The sequence below is a fragment of the Eptatretus burgeri genome, chromosome 10, assembly GCF_056783735.1.
Source record: "Eptatretus burgeri isolate ZD-2024b chromosome 10, Ebu_testis_v1, whole genome shotgun sequence".
NCBI lineage: Eukaryota > Metazoa > Chordata > Myxini > Myxiniformes > Myxinidae > Eptatretus > Eptatretus burgeri.
The window spans coordinates 94,263,193-94,270,692 of NC_140970.1; positions in this window are offsets into that span (position 1 = coordinate 94,263,193).

The following is a 7,500-nucleotide window of genomic DNA, read 5'->3' on the forward strand; positions in this document are numbered from 1 at the left end:
TCTAAAGTATCGTACATTGATGATGAATGAAGTAGTCCTGGTTGCATTGTAATGGAGGGACGTTTGTGTGAATCTGACAAGAGGGTTTGGATCATTCTATGGGTGTGTACAGATATATACATATACAAATTATACATGTACATGCTCTCGGCTCGTGGAAAAGTAGACGGATACGGACAAACAAGGAATGCAGGTAACAATAAAGGGTTGGGGAGAACGCAAAGAGTGGACAATATTGGACAATAAAACAAAATTTTGGGAAGTCGTTTAACGAGTGTCAAAAATATCACGATTTACATTGAGGATGACTTGATATGGTGGTGAACAGCTATCTTAAACACCTGGAGGGAAGGACGAGATTGAAGAGTATGGAAGGTGGTTCCACAGGCAGGAAAAAAAAGAAGAGAGGAATAAATGAGTCGAGGTGAGCAGTGGTTCTGGATTGAGGCAGTTCACAAGGAGGAGATTGTTAATGGAACCTGTGCATCCTACATATACCTGGGGATGGGGGGAGAAGGGGAGGCAAAGCACAGATAGAGCGGAGGGTGCAAGTTCAGAAAAGAAGCAGAAGAAGGCAGAGAGACCACCGACCTGTCGGCGATGGCGAAGTGATAGGCCCATAGACTCAGCTTCATCACAAGAGATTCCAATGATATTGAAGGCCTTTGTTTCCACAGCATCAATATGAGCAAGATGTGAGGCAGGGGAGCCTAGATGGGGAGAGCAGTTCTCCATCGAGTTGCGGATGAAAGTCTTGTAGGTGGATAGGAGCTCAGGTGTGCCAAGGAAGGACAGAGGATGCCTCGTCAGTATCTGGCTTTGGAGGCCAACTTTGAAATGTGGCTCACCCAAGAGAGATCATAGCTGAGTGAGACCCAAGAGTTTTAGTGACTGAACATACATAAAGCATTTACAAGAGGGTTTGGATTATACAGAGTTTACAAGAGGGTTTGGATCATACAGAGTTTACAAGAGGGTTTGGATCACAGAGTTTACAAGAGGGTTTGGATCATACAGAGTTTACAAGAGGGTTTGGATCATACAGAGTTTACAAGAGGGTTTGGATCATACAGAGTTTACAAGAGGGTTTGGATCATACAGAGTTTCCAAGAGGGTTTGGATCACAGAGTTTACAAGAGGGTTTGGATCAAACAGAGTTTACAAGAGGGTTTGGATCATACAGAGTTTACAAGAGGGTTTGGATCATACAGAGTTTACAAGAGGGTTTGGATCATACAGAGTTTACAAGAGGGTTTGGATCATACAGAGTTTACAAGAGGGTTTGGATCATACAGAGTTTACAAGAGGGTTTGGATCATACAGAGTTTCCAAGAGGGTTTGGATCATACAGAGTTTACAAGAGGGTTTGGATCATACAGAGTTTACAAGAGGGTTTGGATCATACAGAGTTTACAAGAGGGTTTGGATCATACAGAGTTTACAAGAGGGTTTGGATCATACAGAGTTTACAAGAGGGTTTGGATCATACAGAGTTTACAAGAGGGTTTGGATCATACAGAGTTTACAAGAGGGTTTGGATCATACAGAGTTTCCAAGAGGGTTTGGATCATACAGAGTTTACAAGAGGGTTTGGATCATACAGAGTTTACAAGAGGGTTTGGATCATACAGAGTTTACAAGAGGGTTTGGATCATACAGAGTTTACAAGAGGGTTTGGATCATCCAGAGTTTACAAGAGGGTTTGGATCATCCAGAGTTTACAAGAGGGTTTGGATCATACAGAGTTTACAAGAGGGTTTGGATCATACAGAGTTTACAAGAGGGTTTGGATCATACAGAGTTTACAAGAGGGTTTGGATCATACTATACAGAGTTTACAAGAGGGTTTGGATCATACAGAGTTTACAAGAGGGTTTGGATCATACAGAGTTTACAAGAGGGTTTGGATCATAGAGAGTTTACAAGAGGGTTTGGATCATACAGAGTTTACAAGAGGGTTTGGATCATAGAGAGTTTACAAGAGGGTTTGGATCATACCAAGGTTACAAAACACCGTTTTGAGAAGTCATTTATATTAGTTTCAAAATATAATAATTTGATGTCTTGGTAAAGATTTATTTCTTGTCAGAATAAAATGTGAAATGGAAATTCAACAAAAGTCCGAATTCATTAAATTCATCAACTTCCACATGTTAGGCTATGAACTTAATGATCTCCCTTGTTCCATGTTTTTTCCCTCTCTTTCCACATTTCTGTCTATCCCCTCACGGAACCATTAATGACACGATGAGTCGATTGTACCGAGTCAAACTGGAGGAGTTCTTGATCGGTTTTGAATGACATAACTAATGTAAACGTTCTTTTAGTTTGAAGCCAAACAAGCTGAAGTTTCTGAACAAAAGTTTTTTTTCCCAGGATGAATCAGCTCCTTGTTAAATTACTGTTGTGTGGATAATGAGGGGAAGGTGTGAAGAACAGTCATCTTGGGGATTGCAGACACAGCTTGGGTTTCGTGACAGTTTAAAACCTCAGATTTCTCCATATTCTTACGAAACTTTTTCACCAGAGTGCTATTTTGCCTCAAATGAATCTTATCAAATTAAACTTTTAATCCAAGTATTGTAAATCAAAGGCATCACTGCTCCAGTGAACACAGCTTGTACCATCCTCAAGAAAATAATAAATATATTTAACATAAAATACCTTTTTAATCCAAATCTTTGGGAACCAAATAAATGATCCAAACTTTTATCAATTGTTACATCCACCACCGAAGGTTGATGGAGATTACGTTTTCACCCCTGTTTGTCTGTTTCAGATTGGGCCCATCAGTGGGATACAAAACATAAACTAATCAGCTTGGTGGAGGTATGTGCTCCACCGAGTGCCCCTCTAGTTTTTCCTGATTCCTTGATGAGCAATCAAAATGCATTCATGACAAAGGTACCGAAATCAGTGTTGATGGGATGTGATCTGTATAGTTTGTGGGTTCAAATCCAGTTGAACGAAGGAACAGGAATGATCTGGATTCTAATCTTCTTGAAAGGCAATTCATCTCAGAAGAATTCCTGTTTGTTACATTTGCCATCAAAGGTGGAAGGAGCTTATGTTTTCACCCATGTCTGCCTGTTTGTTTTGTCTGTCTGTCTGTCTGTGTGTGTGCAGCATATCTCAAAAAGTTGTGGATGGATTCGGATGAAATTTGGTGGACAGGTTGGGTGTATGACAAGGACGAACTCATTAGATTTTGATGAAGATCCGAATCCGGATCTGGCTGCGAGAATTTTTCAAGTGATTCTTCACCATCGACAGATGAGGCCAAAAACGATATACAGCACGATATCTCAAAAAGTTATGGATGGATTTCAATGAAAGTTGGTGGACACGTTGGGTGTGTGACAAGGACGAATCGATTCGATTTTGGTGAAGATCCAAATCCTGATCTGGATAAAACAGTTATTTAATTGTAAAAGTGACTTCACCATTTTGAGATATTGGGCCAAAAACGATATGAAGCACGATATTTCAAAAATTTATTTGGCCCAATATGTTCTCGTGGATCAGGCATTGCGCAGCGGAGGGACGCACTCCACCAACTGCCCTTATGGTTTATTATTGGATTTTAATTAATTTTTTTAATTATCCTGGTTGGTTCATTCATATTTTGAAATAGGAACCAAGCTGCCCACCTCACCTGATCTGGTGAAACAGGGGCTAATCTGCCCACCTCACCTGATCTGGTGAAATAGGGGCTAATCTGCTCACCTTACCTGATCTGGTGAAATCAGGACTGATCTGCACACCTGGTCTGATCCTTTATTATTATTCATTTTTTGGGGATACCAAGTTGAGACTCGTGTAAGAACTAATACACAGAAACATACAACAAGGCAAGAGACAAGAGGGGCAGGAGAGAGAAGCACAAATAGTGGGGAACAGAGACAATAGGAGATCTGTGGAAGGGGGAGGGAACGGACGGGGTCCCCGTGGGGGGGGGGCGGCAAGATGGCACCACAATATTTCAGGAAGAAAAACAGGGAATTTGAAGGACATGAGTTTTCGATCGATTAACGGGGTAGTAAAGATCAAAGATTTTGGATGGGGGAAGACATGAGATGGGGTTGAGCAGATGTTTTGAATAACTGGAGAGAGGGGTGGGATTGAAGAGAGTGTGGGAGTTTGTTCCAGAGGCAGGAAAAAAAGAGGAATGAAAGAGTGAAGGTGAGCAGTGATTCTTGATTTTGGCAGTTTCACCAAAAGGGGTTGCTGGCAGACCTTGAACGCTTTGCAGAAATATAGGGGAGACAGATCACAGACAGAACAGGTGGGGCGAGGCCGGAGAGGAAACTGCAGAAGACAGAAAGACCACCAACCTGCCTCAGATGAGAGGGAGAGAGACCCAATGACTCGGCTTCATTGCGGGAGATAACAATGATCCTAAAAGCCTTGGTTTCCACAGCGAAAAGTTGAGCTCGGTGTGAGGCAGGACCACCACCCCAGAGGGGGAGCAGTACTCCATCAGGCTGTGGCCGAAAGCTTTGTGTGTGGTCAGGAGCTCAGGTGGGCCAAGAAAGGACTTTGCACGAAGAAGGATTTCCAGTCGGCGACTGGCTTTGGAGGCCAGGTTGGAAATGTGGCTTTCCCAGGAAAGATCATGGCAGATAGTGAGACCCAGAAGCATGAATGAAAGGACTTCTTCCAGAGGATTGTTGAGAAAGTAGATGGGGGAGGGGGTTCTAAATGGTCATTTTCGGAGAGACATAGTGAGAGATTGAGATTTGTCAGGATTGAAAGCCATGTTCCACGTGTTGGACCAGTTTTTTATTTTATCCAGATCTGCAGAGATCGAAGAAGCTGCTGCTTGCCATTCTGACGTATGACAGATGGTACGGCAGAGGGTGGAGTCATCTGCAAAGAGATATGGAGGATTTTCCAGAGTAGGAGAGATCATTGATGAAAACCAGAAAAAGAACAGGGTCCAGAACGCTGCCTTGAGGAACTCCAGCCTGGACAGGAAGAGAGGAGGAGGACTCCATTTCGGGCCACACGTTGACTCTGACAGGAGAGGAAGTCGAACAGCCATGGGTGGAGATGGCCTTGGAAGGTAATGGCCTTCCTTGGATGGCCTTGCTCTGCTGCTCTTGATCACCCTCTCTGTTCTATTCATCAAGCTGTTGTTTTGCTTAAGGTCATCTGCTATCTGCTTTGAAACATTGCCGCTCTGCATAAAAAGGTGCAAAAACAGATCCCTGCAACAACAAACCAATCAGCCTTCTCCCAATCATCAGCAAGGTTATGGAATCCAAAACCACTTCAGCCATTAAATCCTTCCTCTTCTCCAATGGCTTCATTTCCGATCATGAGTCTGGATTCAGATCATGTCACTCAACCTGGAAATGCTGTTTCTGCTCTCCCAACAATGGATGGCGATCCTCAATGCCAGACATGAAATCAGAGCATCTCACGAGACAAATCGTGAGCCTTCGATTCGGTCTGGCACCCTGCCCAGCTCACCAAACTCTCTTGCTATGATATTCAAGGACATCTGCCCTCATGGCTCGCAGACTTCTCCTGTCGCAGCCAATGTGTGGCCCTTAATGGATTTCTCTCATCCCCTCTTCCTTCCAGGATTGAGTTCCTCAAGACAGTGTTCTGGGCCCTCTTCTTTTTCTGGTTTTCATCAATGGTCTCTCCGACTCTCTGGAACATCCTCTTCATCTCTTTGCTGATGACTCCATCCTCTGCCGTACCATCTGTCATCCCTCAGATCGGCAAACAGCAGCCTCTTCACTCTCTGGAGATCTGGATAAAATTACAAACAAGTCCAACACAAGGAACATGTCTTTCAATCCTGGGAAATGCAAGCACTCTCACGATGTCTCTCCGAATTGACCATTTAGAAACACCCCCTCCCCCCCCACCCACCTCCATCTCCTTTCTCAACAATCCTCTGGAAGAAGTCCTTTCATTCAAGCTTCTGGGTCTCACTATCTACCATGATCTTTCCTGGGAAAGCCACATTTCCAACCTGGCCTCCAAAGCCAGTTGCTGACTGGGTATCCTCCTTCATGCAAAGTCCTTTCTTGGCACACTTGAGCTCCTGACCACATACAAAGCTTTTTGTCAGCAGCCTGATTGAGTACTTCTCTCCCCTATGGGCTGGTGTTCACGCCTCTCACCTTTCTCGGCATCACGCTGTGGAAACCAATTTATTTATTTAGGATAATTAGTATCTCCCGTGATTTGGCGGAGTCTTCGTGTATCCCACTCTCTTGACGCAGGCAGGTCGGTGACCTTTCTGTTGACGTCTTCCATCTCTCTGACCTCCCAGGCTCTGTTTGAGATATGTCTCCTTCATAGCTCTGCAAGGTGCTCAAGGTCTGTCAGCAACCCCTTCTGGTAAAACTACCAAAATAAAGAATCATTGCTCACCTTCACTCTTTCATTCCTCTTTTCCCCCACCCTTGGAACACTCCCACACTCTCTTCAATCCCTCTCTTCCCTCCAGGTCTTCAAAACAGCTGTTCGCCACCACGTCTTACCTTCCTGCATCCAAAACCACGATCTTTTCTACCCCTGCTAATCCACCCCAAACCCACCTCCTTCAAATTCCCTGCTTTCCTTCCTGAAAGTCCCTGTCGTGTCCATCTTGCTTACCCCGTGTACCCTATCCCATCCCTCTCCCTTCCACAGATCTCATGTCTCTGTTCCCCACTGTTTTTTCCTTCCCTCTCCTGCCCCTTTTGTTTCCAACTCCCCTTGTTGTATGTTCTGTGTGTTAGCTCTCATTCGAGCCTCAGCGGTGGATACAAAAATAAAAAAATAAAAACTTGGGATGAATCAGTGTTAAAAGTACGACTTGGAAAGGATGGTCCAAACGACCATTTTACTTTTCTATTTTCCTGTGGACTGTGCACAAAAAGTTTTACTCTGGATGAAATTTTGCTGGACTAAAGCCTGGAATGGGGCTGAGTCCGAGTCCTTGGCATTCAGAGTCTGAGTCTCCCCAAAATGGACTCGAGTCCGACATCACTGGTCAAAACCCCTTTCTTCTCTTTCATATCTAGATGTGGGCCCAGATGAAGCACGAGATGATTAAAGCATCCTGTTCGTTTGACACCGTGAGCACGTATGTTTGGTATGGGTTGAAGGCTTTGTGCTGTTGTTGATTATTGTTTATTGCTTCTGTCCTTTCCTTTTCCCATGCAATCATTTATTTATTTTGTACCTGGTCTCCAGGGTGAATTCTGGCTGTGGTGGTTGCTTTATTTAGTGGTTTTGAGGATCCAGAAAGGGAAATAATTGATTATGATCTCCATACCACTTAAGCGACTGTGTCACATGACATAGGTGACATCCTAAATTAGATCCTGTCATGTGATGCCCACCTTGTAACACTAAGCTGCTTTGGAACTCCCAATCTACACGGCAACATGGCCTTCAGACGCAGATCCGGCAGGGATGTCTGAAAATGGTTGGTTGACTGTTGTTGTCACTGACACAACACATTGTGTTCGAACCAGGTCTGTGGTCTGATGG